This window comes from Leuciscus leuciscus (genome assembly GCF_965113295.1).
Source record: "Leuciscus leuciscus genome assembly, contig: HAP1_SCAFFOLD_255, whole genome shotgun sequence".
NCBI lineage: Eukaryota > Metazoa > Chordata > Actinopteri > Cypriniformes > Leuciscidae > Leuciscus > Leuciscus leuciscus.
In genome coordinates, this window is record NW_028118464.1 from 16,381 (window position 1) to 35,424 (window position 19,044).

Below are 19,044 nucleotides of genomic sequence, written 5' to 3' on the forward strand. Positions count from 1 at the left end.
TGGTTGTCCTGCATCCTCAATAAACAAGCTACAGTTAGTCCAAAATGCCGCCGCTAGAGTTCTTACGAGATCAAGAAAATATGATCATATAACACCGATTTTATCATCACTGCATTGGTTACCTATAAAGTTCCGTATTAATTACAAGGTATTGCTACTGACTTATAAAGCCCTAAACGGCTTAGCTCCAGTCTATTTAACGGATCTTCTATCGCCCTATAATCCATCGCGCTCTTTAAGATCACTAAATTCAAGGCTTTTGGTCATACCTAGGATATCCAGAACCACCAAAGGAGGGAGAGCATTTTCACATTTGGCTCCAAAACTCTGGAATAGTCTTCCTGATACTGTTCGTTGCTCAGACTCGCTCTCCCAGTTTAAAACTAGATTAAAGTCGCATCTCTTCAGCCAGGCATTCATATAATCCTACAGTTCAAACTACAATCCGGCCTCTATCCAATGCCAGAGGAGAACTGGCCCCCGACTGAGCCTGGGTTCTCCCAAGGTTTTTTTTTTCTCCATTAAGGCACCTGATGGAGTTTTAGGACACCATTAGGTCACTTGATGGAGTTTTTCGGTTCCTTGCCACTGTTGCCTTTGGCTTGCTCAGTTGGGGATATTTTGGGGATATTTAATTTAATTTTATCAATCAATAAATTCCTCTTGAAACAAACTTTGTTGTATTATTTTAATTTAATACTTTGAAGCTGCTTTGATGCAATCTGTATTGTGAAAAGCGCTATACAAATAAACTTGACTTGACTTGACTTAAAGCTGTGGACGGTAGAATGGGTGACAAACAGTTACACGAGTTCGATTGGGGAATAAAGTGCAAGTTGTGAGATGCCAATCGCCTCCGTGAGTCTGTCTGGCCTCTGAAATAACTTCATCTGTGAGCTATCCCTATTTCTCCTCCTGACACAACGCGTTACAAAGCGTCGGACATCGAACAGGCACAGATAAGCTCTGAAGATGTCTACTAGTCCATCAACAAGAACGATATTTACTCGAGTCTGACTCCTTGCTCGGTCAGTCTGCCGTTTCCTCTTTCTTTGGTCCTCCGACAAACCTTTCCTAGCTTTCTGCTTCTTTTTTACCGGTTCAGCCATGACGAAAGTGTGAAGAACTCAGTATCTAACGTTACCTTTTTCTACGTGTACGTGTGCACTGTGCAGTGCCATAAAGCAATTCGTTACAACGCGAGACCTGATATCAAGCGATACACGCCCGCCGGCCCAAAGTTGCAAGGGTGGTTTTTCGGCTCACAGGCGCTTGGGGGGTGCGAGACGACCACCATTCAACCCGAAATAAGTCATATAACTATTCCAATGACTCCGAAGCTGTTCGGATAAGACTTAAATGCTCACATCTTATACTGTTTTTATTTAGCTGCTCTTACAGTGATTTTCTGGAGTAAAACTAACGCTTCATCTTTTGTGTGATGTACAATAAACTTAATCGAACTCATCAGTATATTTTGGTCATCATTCGGACGAGGTCTGCTACAGCAGGCTTGTATTAATAGTGGATAAAAGCAGATGACAAATAAGTTATAACCATAATTAAGCTAAACTATACCTGTTCAATCTCCATACAGTATATATTCTCTGGCTCTGTGGGCATTATTGTCCGACTCCGAGTCGAAATGAACACCACTAATGAGAGTTTCTGTTTTGATATTATCAGATGAGATTGTCCTGGCTCTGAGCGCGAGCTCGTAAGGCTCCACCCTTTGGGCGGCAGCAGCAGCTCATTTGCATTTAAAGGGATACACACTAAAACGGTGTGTTTTTCTGAGCCCCCAAAAAATGACAATTTAAACATGCTGTAAAAAAAATATCTGTTGGGTATTATATTTATACATACTCTGGGGACATCAGAGACTTATTTTACATCTTGTGAAAAGGGTCATAATAGGTGCCCTGTAAGCATAAATACTGTTAAGGAAGTTTGTAGTAGACTAATTTCACACACACACACACACACACACACGCACACACACACACCCTTCATGTTTTATGGGGATTTTCCATAGAAATAATGATTTGTTTTACTGTACAAATTATATCCCCTAATCTGAAACCTCCCATTACAGAAAATGTTCTGCATTATGTATGATTTACAAGCTGTTTTCCTTGTGGGGACCAAAAAAATGTCCCCATAAGATCAATAAGCAGGTGAGTTTGATCAAGGTTGCTGCTAAACTCTGCAGGAAAATAGACCTCGAGGACCAGAGTTGAGAACCCCTGCCCTACACATTGATTGCAAATGTTCTGATTCTTTATTATTGTTGGGTAATTGTCACGGATCTGCCAGGCTGTCACATCAGCCATTCACACAGCACACCTTCACCAGAGTACTGAACACTCACACCTGCACTTCATCTGCACCATCATCAAGCCAGCTACAAAAGCACACACCTCGTCTCACATCATTGTCTGGTCTTGTTTCTATGAAGTGCTTACCTGTTCTCCAGCGTTGGTACTCCAGTGTATTCCTCTCCTGTGTTCTCCTGTCATCATCCTGCATACTCACCAAACACGAAGAGGTGTGTGCGTCCATCCAGCCATCCGTCCAACTATCCATGATCTCCTGCACCTGTAAAACAAGGAAGGTCTTCGTTACTAAGCTTTACTCATTCTTCAAAGTCTATTTGAACTGCATACTCATCTGTATTCTCCATTCTGCTCAGTGCTGTTAATAAAGCTCACATTTCAATGTATTTCTTTGTGTCTGGATCTGCATTCTGTAACAGGTAACACTTTACAATAAGGCTTTATTAGTTAATTCACTATAGTTAACATAAACTGACAATGGACAATACTCCTAAAGCAGTTATTAATCTTGGTTAATGTTCATTTCAACATTTAATAACACATTATTAAATTCAGAAGGATTTAATGGACCTGAGCTAACATGAACTAACAATGATCAGTTGTATTTTTTTAAACTAATGTTAACAAAGAATAACTATGGTAACAGATGTAGCTTTTGCTCAATGTTAATGTTGGTTAATGCATTAACTGACTTTACCTTATTGTAAAGTGTTACCTATTGTTCTTTATAATTCTTTATAACACTTGAATCAGTTTAAAACATTTGTTTACTTTATGTAGTTTTTGTGTGCATTACTTTATTGGATTTAAACATAATTTAGTTTGTTTTGTTTTAAGAAAAAATATATAAAACCTGTTATTGTTTGAAAACGCTCATTTCAATATCGTGATAATACCATATATATTCGGTCAAATTCCTAAAAAACAAAAACAATAATAATATTAATGTCCATGGGAAAATGTGGGTCCCATGGCCAAACCAGTTGAGAACTGCTGGTCCAGTATAAGGGACAATTTCAGATACAGCCGTAGTGTCTTAGTGACTGTTCAAAGTCTTGTTTGTTGAATTTTTCCAGTTGTAAATATTGTAAAAAAAAATAAAAAATAAAAAAAAAATAAAAAAAAATAAAAAAAATCAGCTTGCCCATTTATTTGTAATTTTACTTATAATGGCAGTAATTCTGAATTTAATATCTTTGTTACTGTGAAGATGTTTCATTCAAAAGGAATCGATAAAACAAAACTCGTTAATAATTATGTGGCCAAGACACAAACTGAAAAGATATATTGAAGCTCTACAACTATGATGTCACAGAGACATTCTATATAACTCTCCTGAGCAAAAGTCCCACAAAGACACAATCCTGAGGAGACTTTAATCAGAGTTTGAGGAGAGAAGACTGAATACATTTACAGTCCTGAGAGAACATGGAGAACATAAGAGCAACAGCCTTTGACGTGTTTGATGAAGCACGTTTACTGGGCGAACACACTGACTTGATCATCAAGTCAAATGACAGAGAATTTCAAGTGCACAAGATCATCATGTGTGGCTGCAGCTCCTACTTTAGGTGAGAAGAAGCATTTGAACTGCAATTGTGTGCAAATTACCTAGAAATGATTATAATTATATACATAATTTCCACTGCCAACATTATACGGTTGAAACTGCCTAAGTCCAAATATATAAATGCATGAAAATGAATGAGTGTATTGCCAGAAAAAAGAATGTAACTATGATATCTAGGCAAACACATTCTTGAAATTTTATTCTGGAAGTGGCTATGAATGAAGTTTTACCCAGCATTTCAAATTTAATATAGGAAACTGCATTGGCATCTGCAAGTTGACAGAGGACTTTTCCTCCTGCTCAAAGCTCCGCTGTAAAGCACAGCACTACATCCTGCAGCACTTTGAGGAGGTTCTGCACGTACCTGAGGAGTTCCTGGAGCTCTTCCTGGAACAGCTGGAGGCAGACATGGGGACTTGTGACTTGGTGACTTGGACTCGAGTCGCTATTTTTATGACTTGTGACTTGACTTGACAAAAAATAAAATACTTGAGACTTGACTCGGACTTGGAAGTTAAAGACTCGGGACTTGACATGACTTGAGACACGATGACTTGAATGACTTGAGTGTTAATCACATCATGTTTTCAGTTTGAATATAAAATATAGAAATTATTTTTAAAAATCAAGTTGTATTACCCAGCTGGAGCGCAGGCTGAGAATAGCGTTTCAAGAAGGGGGATCGGAGGGTGTGCTCCAACTATAGGGGGATCACACTTCTCAGCCTCCCTGGGAAAGTCTATGCCAGGGTACTGGAGAGGAGAATCCGGCCGATAGTAGAACCTCGGATTCAGGAGGAACAGTGTGGTTTTCGTCCCGGTCGTGGAACACTGGACCAGCTCTATACCCTCTACAGGGTGCTGGAGGGCTCATGGGAGTTTGCCCAACCAATCTACATGTGCTTTGTGGATTTGGAGAAGGCATTCGACTGTGTCCCTCGCGGCGGCCTGTGGAGGGTGCTCCGGGAGTATGGGGTCTGGGGCCCTTTGCTAAGGGCTATCCGGTCCCTGTACGACCGGAGCAGGAGCTTGGTTCGTATTGCCAGCAGTAAGTCAGACTTGTTCCCGGTGCGTGTTGGACTCCGGCAGGGCTGCCCTTTGTCGCCGGTTCTGTTCATAATTTTTATGGACAGAATTTCTAGGCGCAGCCAGGGGCCGGAGGGGGTCGGGTTTGGGGACCACACGATTTCATCTCTGCTCTTTGCGGATGATGTTGTCGTGTTGGCCTCATCAGACCAGGACCTCCAGCATGCACTGGGACGGTTTGCAGCCGAGTGTGAAGCGGCTGGGATGAAAATCAGCACCTCCAAGTCCGAGGCCATGGTTCTCAGTCGGAAAAGGGTGGCTTGCTCGCTTCAGGTTGGTGGAGAGCTCCTGCCTCAAGTGGAGGAGTTCAAGTATCTTGGGGTCTTGTTCACGAGTGAGGGAAGGATGGAACGGGAGATTGACAGGCGGATCGGTGCAGCTTCTGCAGTAATGCGGTCCCTGTACCGGTCTGTCGTGGTAAAGAAGGAGCTGAGCCGCAAGGCGAAGCTCTCGATTTACCAGTCAATCTACGTTCCTACTCTCACCTATGGTCATGAGCTGTGGGTCATGACCGAAAGGACAAGATCCCGGATACAAGCGGCCGAAATGAGCTTTCTCCGCAGGGTGGCTGGGCGATCCCTTAGAGATAGGGTGAGAAGCTCGGTCACTCGGGAGGAGCTCAGAGTAGAGCCGCTGCTCCTCCACATCGAGAGGGGTCAGTTGAGGTGGCTCGGGCATCTTTTCCGGATGCCTCCTGGACGCCTTCCCGGGAAGGTGTTCCGGGCATGTCCCACCGGGAGGAGACCCCGGGGAAGACCTAGGACACGCTGGAGAGACTATGTCTCCCGGCTGGCCTGGGAACGCCTCGGTGTCCCCCCGGAAGAGCTGGAGGAAGTGTCTAGGGAGAGGGAAGTCTGGGCATCCCTGCTTAGACTGCTGCCCCCGCGACCCGGCCCCGGATAAGCGGTAGAAGATGGATGGATGGATGGATGGATGGATGGATGGATGTTTTCAGTTTGAATATAAAATATAGAAATTATTTTTAAAAATCAAGTTGATTACCCAGCTGGAGCGCAGGCTGAGAATAGCGTTGTCATGACTGGATCATGAAACTATCATCAGTCATGCCCTCTCGTACCTTACGCACACCACGCCCACTTAGATCAGATATCACATCAACATGTCAGCCGGAGGGGTACCGAGGGTCATCGCTTTCGGCTTCAAGAATTGTTCACAAGATGGCAAAAGACGAACAGCGCTTTGCAAGACATGCAACATTAACAGCCATTCTGCCCAGTAAGTGCTTGTCAATTTGTTAATGTTATCTGGTTAGTTGGTAGTTAGCTAATGTAATAATAGCTAAAGTAGCCATAAGGTTTTATCAGCGATTTCAGGCCCAAAAAAGGCCCAAATATAAATGATCACATTCATCTAATCTTTCCTAACGATGAGTGAGTGTGTGTGTGTGTGTGCGTTTGATTTATATTACATTGTGGGAACCAAATGTCCCCACAAGAATAGTAAAACCTGAGATCACCCTCCATTGTGGGGACCAGCCAGCGGTCCCCATGAGGGGAATGGGTAAATAAACATACTAAATAATATTTTTTTGAAAATGTAAAAATGCAGAAAGTTTTCTGTGATGGGTAGGTTTAGGGGTAGGGTTAGTGTAAGGGGACAGAATATACAGTTTGTACTGTATAAAAACCATTAAGTCTATGGAGAGTCCCCACAAAGATAGTGAACCAGACGTGTGTGTGTGTTTGTGTGTGTGTGTGTGTGTGTGTGTGTGTGTGTGTGTGTGTGTGTGTGAGAGAGAGAGAGAGAGAGTGTGTGAGAGTGAGTGTGTGTGAGAGAGAGGAGAAATGTAACAAAGTTTAATGTTGTAAGTAAACTGTGTTTGAGAGAGAGAGAGAGAGAGAGAGAGAGAGAGAGAGAGAGGTGTTCAGAGAGGAGTCTGTTGGATGTTAAGCTGTTATTTGTTTTATGGACTCAATGTTGACAATTTAAAACATTTCAAACACTGTTGGCAGAAGTGAAAAATACATAATTTTATGAAGTTACAATTTTGTTTGATTCCATGATGTATTTTACTGAACATGAGTATTTACAATGCAAATCCAAATTATTGTAATTTACTGACAGTTAGGCTACTTATATCTTGTCTTTTCACTTTATTAAGATCAGATTCTGCAGGTAAAATTACAATAATAAGGTGACTTGACTTGGACTTGACTTGACCTACTACAGGACTTGACTTGACTTGACATAGCCTGTGACTTGACTTGACTTGACTTGCCCAAGAAAAAAATACTTGGGACTAACTTGAGACTTGAAGGTTAAGACTTGAGACTTACTTGAGACTTACACATGTGTGACTTGGTCCCATCTCTGTGAAAATCCTGTCATCATTTACTCACCCTCAAGTTGTTCCAATCCTGTAGGGTTTCTCTGTCCTGCTGAACACAACATAAGATATTTTGAAGAGTATCGGTAACCAAACAGTTGATTGACCCCACTGACATCCATCATATTTTTTACCCCCATACTATGGAGGTCAATGGGGTCCATCAACTGTTTGGTTACCGATACTCTTCAAAATATCTTATTTTGTGTTCAGCAGGAGAAAGAAACTCATACAGGGCCATGAACTATTTGTTTGGTGTTTACTATTCCTTTAAAAGTACTAAACTGAAAGAAGGTCATGTGTGTTTTGGTGATTAAACCAAATGTTCCGTTACATATTACAATCATCTTGTGTTTTGAAACATTGATTATGTGGACTGAAAATGTGCATAACTGTAATGAAAGCATGGATCAGGTTTTGAAAGAATGACTAGCTGGGTTACAAGTGTGATCAGTTTGGATTTTTTTAGCTAAGAGTTTTGAAAATTGTAAAAATTTAATAAATACTTTTTTTTTACTAAAACAAGAGAAATTATCAAGACGAAAATATAGCAACGAAAAAACATCCTGCAATTATAAATGCTTAACAACATAATTTACCAATAAAGCCATTATCTGCAGTATATTTATCTATATAAAACGGGTAGTTCCAGTCCTTGGTTCTGATTAACGTTAGTGGGGTTTTTTTCCAGATAAAACTAGTGATCGACCGATATATCGGTCAGCCGATATATCGGGCCGATATTTGCGGGTTTGACGTGTATCGGCATCGGCCGATACGCGGCTGCTGCGTTCGCCGATAGTTTTTTCCCGGCATTATTTACAGACAGGCGTCCGCAGGCAGCTTTGTGTTGCTGGAGACGCTGCACGTGCAGCCCATGCACTGCCCCTCCCACACTAGCACAAGTTTTAAACTTTCAAAGCATCTTTTAACTGTTTGACTTAGCTGAAATATTGCCATACACTTTGAAAGTGGAAACACGTTGCTCTATATGTGTGTGCAACTATAGCTAAGCAAGTTTGAGGGTCCAAATGGAAAACGCGAATGCCGAATATATGCTTGTCATTGTATTTAGGGAGCTGCAAATAGCTAAGTTTGAGGCTATCCATATGCATACGGCAGCTGTTACAAACACTGGTCATAGGATTAAATAATGCCGACGTTGGTTCGTGATTCCGTGATATTTGTGGGAGTTTTATTCAGCGAGGTGGTCGAACTCAGTCAGAACACTCCCTGAGGTAAAAGAATCGACGCGGTTGCGACACGCATGCGATGCAGCGCGCTCGTTTGTCCCGGCGCTCATATGCCGTGGTGAGATGAAAAGTTGAAAACATTTAAACTTTTCAGAATGCCGCAAGCGCACGCAGGTTATGTGACAAAAAAACGGACCTTTCCATGACAACATCGAAAGCTCGGCCGAGCAGCTGATCAAAGCTGGACAGGGCAGGTTTTTATTTTTCATCTCCATAAATATATGTGACGTTAGTCGTAAAGGGCTTGAAATAAATTAATCCTTACTTCCTCGTCATCATGATTAGAGTGCAGTTCATAGTTGCATAGCAACGACAGACGCCACGGGAGTGCAAGCGCTTGTAGAAAGGAGAAAGCGTCGCGGCTGTGCTTACTGTCACGGGTGACAAAATGCTGGGAAAAGCGGAACCTTTCTTTTCTCTTTCTATGTCCCCGAGGGGAGTTATTTTGGTGTAACATCTCACTCCGGTTCCGGGTGTAGCGGAGATATTGCGCAAACTAATTACAGCTGATGCACGACAGGTGGGAGGGAGAGAGAGGAGCGGTGTTTGTACAGGCTTTCCGCTTCACAAGAGGAGGATAAAAGAGCCATTCAGAGTCGAGTTAGGGCGAAGGTTGGAACTGGTAAAGGTCAATCGGTGTTCAGTTGATCAGTTGTTTGGCTGGGTCTCTGTCGTTGTGTTTTGGGGTAGAAGATCGCCGGTTTGGACGCTTACATTGGACGCTGTCATCCTGGAAATTCGTGTAAGTGAGGAACTGCTATTTGAGTCTGTCGTTTGGAGCTGCTTGTGGAAAATTACTGGATTGAATTGTGGCTTGGATCTGCGCTGGAAGAGGAAAAGAGAAAGATAAGTGAATTAAATTACATCGTTGAATTAAATGTAAAGCTTGAAGCAAAGACTGTGAATGTGAAACTTACTATTGAGGAGGACATCTGTTTCAGATGCGCTGGAGAGAATGGAGAGTTGAATATTCCCATTGAAATGCATGGACGAAGCGAGTTTTTCTGATCAGCCCTACTGTGTGTGAGTGATTTGCAGTTGTTTGCCTTACCTGATGCACGCTGAATTAATGCTGTGGATTTGTAGTGGACACGAGTGCTGTGTGCTATGCTGAGAAGAGTCTCCCAACGCCTGCTTTCATTTTTGTGAAATGATCTACTTGTCCTCATCCAAAATTCAGAACGATGCAACTGAACTGGTGAAGTAATGCTTTGTATTATCCTCTCTTCCACTGAGTATTGTTGTGAAGTAATCCCTTATTGAAGGCTCCTGTTAACCCTCTCTCTCTCTGAAATTACAAGTCTCGTGAAGAACCGTATGGCTGTGGAAAAGTCTGAACCGTTATACTTAGTGATGGAGCCCTGAAGATGTATAACATCGCTGATAAAGTCGCAATTTCCTTTTTATGTCTTGACGAGAGAAACTGCTGTTGAGAGAAGAAACCTCACCTGTTACCTACCGTCTGAGTCCTGCAGATGTGCAGCAACGCTGTGAAGTGAGTTTTAAAGTCACAATTTCCCTTTTAGATCCTGACGAGAGAATCTGCTGATAAGAGAAGAAACCTTACCTGTGACCTACCGCCTGAGTCCTGCAGATGTGCAGCAACGCTGTGAAGTGAGTTTTAAAGTCACAATTCCCCTCTCACGTCCTGTTAAGAGAATCTGCTGTTAAGAGAAGAAACCTTACCTGTGACCTACCGCCTGAGTCCTGCAGATGTGCAGCAACGCTGTGAAGTGAGTTTTAAAGTCACAATTTCCCTCTCACGACCTGTTAAGAGAATCTGCTGTTAAGAGAAGAAACCTCACCTGTTACCTACCGCCTGAGTCCTGCAGATGTGCAGCAACGCTGTGAAGTGAGTTTTAAAGTCACAATTTCCCTCTCACGACCTGTTAAGAGAATCTGCTGTTAAGAGAAGAAACCTTACCTGTTACCTACCGCCTGAGTCCTGCAGATGTGCAGCAACGCTGTGAAGTGAGTTTTAAAGTCACAATTTCCCTCTCACGACCTGTTAAGAGAATCTGCTGTTAAGAGAAGAAACCTTACCTGTTACCTACCGCCTGAGACCTGCAGATGTGCAGCAACGCTGTGAAGTGAGTTTTAGAGTCACAATTCCCCTCTCACGTCCTGTTAAGAGAATCTGCTGTTAAGAGAAGAAACCTTACCTGTTACCTACCGCCTGAGTCCTGCAGATGTGCAGCAACGCTGTGAAGTGAGTTTTAAAGTCACAATTCCCCTTTCACGTCCTGTTAAGAGAATCTGCTGTTGAAGAAGTAAACATTACTTGTTACTTATCGTTTGAGTCCTGCAGACGTGCAGCAACGCCGTGGAGTAAGCCTTCCTAGCCACTATCGTTCCATTGTGCCCCGAAGACAGTGGAAAATCGTTTCAGCGGCTACTCCGGTCCAATAGCTCGAGAAGACAGGAGTTGCTCATTCTTTCTTCAAGTTGATTATTATTCAATAAAGATTGTTACCTTTGAACCAAATTACCTGCTTCCTCTTTTGTCCATCTGTTGCGTGCCTGTGGTGTTGGCTCCTCACGGTGGTGTCTGGAGTCAGGGGCGGCTGGTCATCCGAGTCCGCCCCGGCCTGCACCGGTGACACAATTTGGCGTAAGTCGGCAGGATTGCCACCGTGAGTTGTAGCGGCCACAGGTACGCGATGGTGGACGAAGAGGTCCCACCAGTTCGCTCGCAAGTAATGCCCATTATGATGGGAGCCCCTTGGGCACAACGCTATGGAGGACCAGGATCGGAGCTGAGTTTTCAGGACTGGAAAGCGCAGACGGAATATCTGGCTGGATTACAAGGACTGAGCGCATCGCAAAAGGTACAGTTTGTGCTAGGATCGTTAGAAGGAGAAGCCAAAAGGGAAGTTCTTGCTGCATCAGAAGCCACGCGGGCCACTGTGAAGAATGTCTTTGATTTCTTGTCTGGAGTATATGGAGATTCTACCCCGGTAGCCATCCTTCGTGCCCAGTTCTTTAACTGTCAGCAGGGGCCTCAGCAGACTCTGCGAGCATACTCCCTGAAACTGCGAGAGCAGTTTGGCCGGCTGAAAGGTCGACAAGATCATGGACTGGGAGAAGGAGAGGGCTTATTGAGAGACCAGTTTGTTTTGGGGCTGCGTGAAGGACCGGTGCGCCAGGGCATACGGCTCCAGCTTCGACGAGACCCCACTATGTCTTTTGAGGCTCTTCGACAAGAGGCCTTGGCGTTGGAGTCAGATCAGGGAGAGACGACTCGGACACCGGTTCGTGTGGCGGCCAGCAGCGCCACAGTGCCCGCGCCTGTTGAGTCAAGTGAGTGGAAGCAGACATTGAGGACAGAATTACTGGAGGATGTTAAGGGACAGATGGCAGAGTTGTCTCGGAGTCTTTTGGGTGAGCTTCATCGAGGTCGAGTCGAAGGTGGACCGATGGTGCGAGGAAGATCATATTCAGAGGAGGGGCCAAGACCTGTACGCCGCCCTCCGCGTCCGACGGGCCCCCGGTTTCAGTGGGATCATCAGGGTCGACCCATCTGTATCAATTGTGGAAATCCGGGACACATCAGCCGCCAGTGCGACCGTCGTCGAAGCTCTCAAGGGGGTTTTTAGTCCCACCGGTCACTGTGGGTCAAGTGGCCGGGACCCCTTCAAGAGACCCTTGTTCTGTTCCTGTGATGAGAGACGACTGGGTTGGGCGTTGTCCCACCGTAGAAGTTCAAGTTAATGGAATGAAGATTAATTGTCTGGTCGATACAGGTTCTCAGGTCACATTGTTTTCAGAAAGTCTGGCTCTGGAGCTATTCGCGGATCATCGGCTTCACAGGACGGAAACTTCAAGACTCACATTACGTGGAGCGAATGGATTGGATATTCCTTATACTGGGTACATCGTGGTAGACTTTCTGGTTCGAGGGGTTCCTGTCCACCAGAAAGGTGTTGTCATTGTTCGAGACCATTGCTTGGGTCTCCATCGAGCACTGCTAGGGATGAATGTCATTCTGGATTGTTGGGAAGACCTGTTTAACGGTCGACCGACCCGAACATCTCCGTTGGCAGCAAGGCAGGACTGGGACCGGATCCTGGCCGATTGTCAAAGAGTCCATGCGGCCAGTCAGGTGCAAGAGCGGGAAGATATCGGTCGAGTCATCTGCCGGTATGCTCTGTCTGTTCCAGCCCGGAGTGAGGCTGTTCTTTGGGTCCGAGTGCCGGCTGGACCCCGTGAGTCAGGTAACTGTGTCCTGGTAGAGCCTCATGAAGATTGTCAACCCATCGAAGTAGCCCATGGACTAGCGGTCATACGACGAGGGCGAGTTTCAGTGAAGGTGCGAAACGCCCATCCCTACCCAGTACTCCTTCGTCGACACCAACGGCTGGTTCGAGTTTCATCTGTCCGTCCTGTCCAAGTCCAAGAGCAACAAGATGTCTGTTTCAGGCAGGTGAGCCCTGCGGTGGTAGAAGTTGCCGTCCGTCCAGTGGAGGCCAGTACAGGCCCTGTGAGAGGAGGAATGCCGACCCATTTGATGGGGGAGTCTTTGAAGGGTGAGGACCTGGAAGAAGGACAAGTGTTACAGCTCCAGGAGCTCCTGAAGAGGTGGAAACATGTGTTCTCAACCCATGAGGAAGACTATGGTTGTACAGGAGTGATTAAGCACCAAATACCCACCGGAGAAGCAACACCTAGTCGGGAGCGGTACCGTCCGGTGCCCCCCACTCTCTACACTGAAGTCCGCGCTCTGCTAAAAGGGATGCTAGATGGAGGGATTGTTCGAGAAAGTAGTAGTCCATGGGCAGCCCCGATTGTCCTAGTACGGAAGAAAACGGGAGCCTGGAGATTTTGTGTTGACTACCGCAAGCTCAATAGTGTGACCAAGAAAGATGCATTCCCGTTGCCGCGAATCGAAGATTCACTCACGAGTTTGACTCAAGCAGCATGGTATTCGACCTTGGATTTGGCCAGCGGATACTGGCAAGTACAGATGGATGACCGCGATAGAGAGAAGACTGCCTTCACCACACCGTTCGGGCTATTCGAGTGGGACCGGATGCCGTTCGGGTTGTGCAACGCCCCCGCGACCTTCCAGCGACTTATGCAGCGATGCCTGGGAGGGCAACTAGTTGAATCCACGCTGGTCTATTTGGACGATGTAATCGTTTTTTCCCCTGACTTTCAAACTCACCTGCATCACTTAGAGAATGCCTTCCGGGCCATGGAGAAATATGGGCTAAAATTGAGACCAGAAAAATGCCAGTTGTTTCGCAAAGAGGTACAGTTCCTGGGACATCGAGTCAGCGCTGCCGGTATATCCCCTGATCCAGAGAAAGTTGCAGCAGTCCAAGGCTGGGAGCCCCCACGAACGGTGAGACAAGTGCGGTCCTTCCTAGGCTTCGTAGGATATTATCGACGATTTATTAAAGGATTCTCTGGGCTTGCTAAGCCATTGAACCAGCTTCTTGCTGGTACTGGACGTTCCCGTGGCAAAGGCTCATCGACAGTGCAATGGGGCGCAGCATGTGAAACGGCCTTCCAAAATCTGAAGCAGGAACTTTTGGGGGCCCCTATCCTGGCCTATGCAGACTTCACTCAGCCGTTTCTCCTGTATACCGATGCCAGCAATGCAGGATTGGGGGCGGTATTAGCCCAAGAGCAACAAGGAGTGGAGAAGGTAATCGCTTATGCCAGTCGAAGTTTACATCCTGCAGAGCGGAACGCAGCAAACTACAGTTCCTTCAAGATAGAGTTGCTAGCCATGAAATGGGCCATGGCCGAGAAATTCAAAGACTACCTGTGGGGAGCTAAGGTGACTGTGATCACGGACAACAATCCTCTAGTTCATTTACAGACTGCCAAGTTGGGAGCAGTGGAGCAGCGGTGGGTGGCTCAGCTTGCTAATTATGACTATCAGCTCAAGTATCGACCCGGCAGAGAAAACGCGAATGCTGATGCATTGTCCAGACTCCCAGCCATTCAGAGAAACGGTCAAACGCACCTCGATGCCCCCGGTCAAGAGGATGAATTGTTGGTGGCGGTCGTGGAAGCTCCCGGGACCCAGGGGGACATTCCGTCCAGTTGGGGATGGGACCCCGGACGGTGGAGCAGGTTACAGCAAGGAGACGAAGACCTGTGTCAGGTCGCCTCGCATCTCAGGCGAGGATTCAGGCTGCGAGCTGGGGAAAGGCAGGCTCAGACAGTGGGAGTACAACAGCTCCTGAAACAGTGGAAGAGACTGCGGATCAGAGGAGGGGTAATTTGCCGTTCACTGCGAGATCCAAAAACTCAGGAAACCAGGTATCAAGTGGTGGTTCCAGAGGACCAAGTCCAAGAGCTGTTGAATGCCTATCACACCCATGCTGGCCATCAAGGCCAAGAAAAGACTTTGTCACTGTTGAGGAGGTATTTCTACTGGTCAAGGATGGAGAAGAAAGTTGAAGAGTTTGTTCAGAGTTGTCCACGGTGCACGCTGTTCAAACTCCGGAAGGAACCTCGAGCCCCACTGGTTCCCTTTCGGCCGAAGGCACCTCTGCACATCATAGGGATTGATTTCCTGACTCTAGGGAGACCCGCAGATCGATATCAAAACATCCTGGTAATGACGGATCTGTTCACCAAGTACGCTTGGGCCGTCCCCACGGTAGACCAGACGGCAGTGACTACGGCCAATGCCCTTTGGAGAACGGTAATACAGCCGTTTGGCTGTCCAGAGACCCTCCATTCGGACCAAGGTCCAAACTTCGAGTCCCGAGTCATACAGGAGCTGAGCCAGCTCTATGGTTGTCGAAAGACACACACAACTTCGTATCATCCCCAAGGTAACGGGGGATGCGAAAGATTCAATCAGACCCTGTTAGGGCTGTTGGGAACGTTGGAGAGTGAGCAGCAGTGTCAGTGGGCCGAGAGCCTCCCTACGTTACTACAAGCCTATAATAATAGCGTGCACAGCATCACCGGGTATGCCCCTTCTTACCTCATGTTTGGGCGTCATCTACGTCTACCTGTAGACTTGCTTCTGGGCACCGAGGCCACCGAAGGAGAGTACAACACAACGGACTGGGTAAATCGACACCATCAACAACTACTAAATGCCTACAAGCGAGTTTCAGACCATTTGAGTGCTGCAGCAGCTAAGAACAAGCGACTGTATGATCGAACTGCCAGAGAAGCCCCTTTACTGCCTGGAGAGCGAGTGCTGGTAAGGGACAACCGACGTCCAGGGAAAGGAAAGCTCCATGATCGTTGGGAATCGACACCATATGTGGTGGAGCACCGGCAGGGGCCTGATGCTCCAGTCTATTCGGTACGGCCTGAGGGAAAACCGGGACCTATACGAGTGCTTCATCGAAATTTGCTCCGTCCATGTCCGAACTATCCACAGCCAGCGGCTGAAATACAAAGTGCGCCGCTTGCTCCCAAGGTGCCCATGGTAGGGTGGGCAATAGTCCCAGGGAATCCCGAAGCGGAGGCCCGAGCGGCTTCACCCACGCCACCCCGACGGTCCCAGCGGGACAACCAAGGACAGCCGCCTGAGAGATATGGCGAATGGCATTAGAGAAGACCGGTTCCAGGGACTAGAACCGATTGGCAAGGGGGGATGTCACGGGTGACAAAATGCTGGGAAAAGCGGAACCTTTCTTTTCTCTTTCTATGTCCCCGAGGGGAGTTATTTTGGTGTAACATCTCACTCCGGTTCCGGGTGTAGCGGAGATATTGCGCAAACTAATTACAGCTGATGCACGACAGGTGGGAGGGAGAGAGAGGAGCGGTGTTTGTACAGGCTTTCCGCTTCACAAGAGGAGGATAAAAGAGCCATTCAGAGTCGAGTTAGGGCGAAGGTTGGAACTGGTAAAGGTCAATCGGTGTTCAGTTGATCAGTTGTTTGGCTGGGTCTCTGTCGTTGTGTTTTGGGGTAGAAGATCGCCGGTTTGGACGCTTACATTGGACGCTGTCATCCTGGAAATTCGTGTAAGTGAGGAACTGCTATTTGAGTCTGTCGTTTGGAGCTGCTTGTGGAAAATTACTGGATTGAATTGTGGCTTGGATCTGCGCTGGAAGAGGAAAAGAGAAAGATAAGTGAATTAAATTACATCGTTGAATTAAATGTAAAGCTTGAAGCAAAGACTGTGAATGTGAAACTTACTATTGAGGAGGACATCTGTTTCAGATGCGCTGGAGAGAATGGAGAGTTGAATATTCCCATTGAAATGCATGGACGAAGCGAGTTTTTCTGATCAGCCCTACTGTGTGTGAGTGATTTGCAGTTGTTTGCCTTACCTGATGCACGCTGAATTAATGCTGTGGATTTGTAGTGGACACGAGTGCTGTGTGCTATGCTGAGAAGAGTCTCCCAACGCCTGCTTTCATTTTTGTGAAATGATCTACTTGTCCTCATCCAAAATTCAGAACGATGCAACTGAACTGGTGAAGTAATGCTTTGTATTATCCTCTCTTCCACTGAGTATTGTTGTGAAGTAATCCCTTATTGAAGGCTCCTGTTAACCCTCTCTCTCTCTGAAATTACAAGTCTCGTGAAGAACCGTATGGCTGTGGAAAAGTCTGAACCGTTATACTTAGTGATGGAGCCCTGAAGATGTATAACATCGCTGATAAAGTCGCAATTTCCTTTTTATGTCTTGACGAGAGAAACTGCTGTTGAGAGAAGAAACCTCACCTGTTACCTACCGTCTGAGTCCTGCAGATGTGCAGCAACGCTGTGAAGTGAGTTTTAAAGTCACAATTTCCCTTTTAGATCCTGACGAGAGAATCTGCTGATAAGAGAAGAAACCTTACCTGTGACCTACCGCCTGAGTCCTGCAGATGTGCAGCAACGCTGTGAAGTGAGTTTTAAAGTCACAATTCCCCTCTCACGTCCTGTTAAGAGAATCTGCTGTTAAGAGAAGAAACCTTACCTGTGACCTACCGCCTGAGTCCTGCAGATGTGCAGCAACGCTGTGAAGTGAGTTTTAAAGTCACAATTTCCCTCTCACGACCTGTTAAGAGAATCTGCTGTTAAGAGAAGAAACCTCACCTGTTACCTACCGCCTGAGTCCTGCAGATGTGCAGCAACGCTGTGAAGTGAGTTTTAAAGTCACAATTTCCCTCTCACGACCTGTTAAGAGAATCTGCTGTTAAGAGAAGAAACCTTACCTGTTACCTACCGCCTGAGTCCTGCAGATGTGCAGCAACGCTGTGAAGTGAGTTTTAAAGTCACAATTTCCCTCTCACGACCTGTTAAGAGAATCTGCTGTTAAGAGAAGAAACCTTACCTGTTACCTACCGCCTGAGACCTGCAGATGTGCAGCAACGCTGTGAAGTGAGTTTTAGAGTCACAATTCCCCTCTCACGTCCTGTTAAGAGAATCTGCTGTTAAGAGAAGAAACCTTACCTGTTACTTATCGTTTGAGTCCTGCAGACGTGCAGCAACGCCGTGGAGTAAGCCTTCCTAGCCACTATCGTTCCATTGTGCCCCGAAGACAGTGGAAAATCGTTTCAGCGGCTACTCCGGTCCAATAGCTCGAGAAGACAGGAGTTGCTCATTCTTTCTTCAAGTTGATTATTATTCAATAAAGATTGTTACCTTTGAACCAAATTACCTGCTTCCTCTTTTGTCCATCTGTTGCGTGCCTGTGGTGTTGGCTCCTCACGGTGGTGTCTGGAGTCAGGGGCGGCTGGTCATCCGAGTCCGCCCCGGCCTGCACCGGTGACATTACCACACGTTTTTAGACGCGATATGTGAACAGTCCCTAATTCATAATAAACTGAGAATCTATTTAGTTTAAAATCGTTTTTGTTTTGTTTAAAATGGTGATCACAATTACATATCAGACAACTACACAGAGTAACATGTTCCAGTCTATTTATATAAAAAAAAATTTGAATCATTAATTCAAACACGTTTAAAACGAATTAATTCAGTCTCATTCATAAATACCTGTTTAATTAATGGATGATTCACCGTTTTTTAATGAAGAGTCTTCTTGAATAAATGATTAAATGGATTTTTTTAAATCTTTTAGAATTTATTTTCAGAATTTGAATTATGCTTAAATATTTATTTTCAGTATTTTCAGCACTGAACTTTTTTTTTTACTTGTTCTACCTCACATGTTTTTAATATTTGTCAAATCTCAAATATTGTTGTTTTTTTTAAGTTCAATAAATGTTCCTTTTTTAAGTTCAATAAATGTTCCTTTTATAAGTTCAATAAATGTTCCTTATTTTAAATTGAGACTTGTAACATTTGTTATCATCATTGTGTCATTTTTATGATGTAAATTGAGTGAGCAAAAGCAGTATCGGCTCCAAATATCGGCCCAAGAAAATCGGCAGCCCGTATCGGTCATCGGCTAAGGCTGATGAAAAAAAATCGGTATCGGCATTGGCACTAAAAAATCCATATCGGTCGATCCCTAGATAAAACACGGCAATGATCGCTTCAATGGTTCAACATTTCACTGCACAACACCCCTAGCAA

The 19,044-nt window shown here is 45.4% G+C and overlaps 1 long non-coding RNA gene across 1 annotated transcript; it reads right to left on the bottom strand.

Annotated features, from left to right (window-relative positions):
- Positions 1–8,848: 8,848 nt before the first annotated feature.
- On the bottom strand, positions 8,849–18,504 carry LOC309491440. Its single transcript, XR_014203123.1, has 3 exons — positions 18,463–18,504; positions 18,276–18,336; positions 8,849–8,958 (listed from the first exon to the last, which is right to left on the bottom strand). It is a non-coding gene; the product is annotated as an uncharacterized lncRNA (long non-coding RNA).
- Between the last annotated feature and the right edge of the window lie 540 nt (positions 18,505–19,044).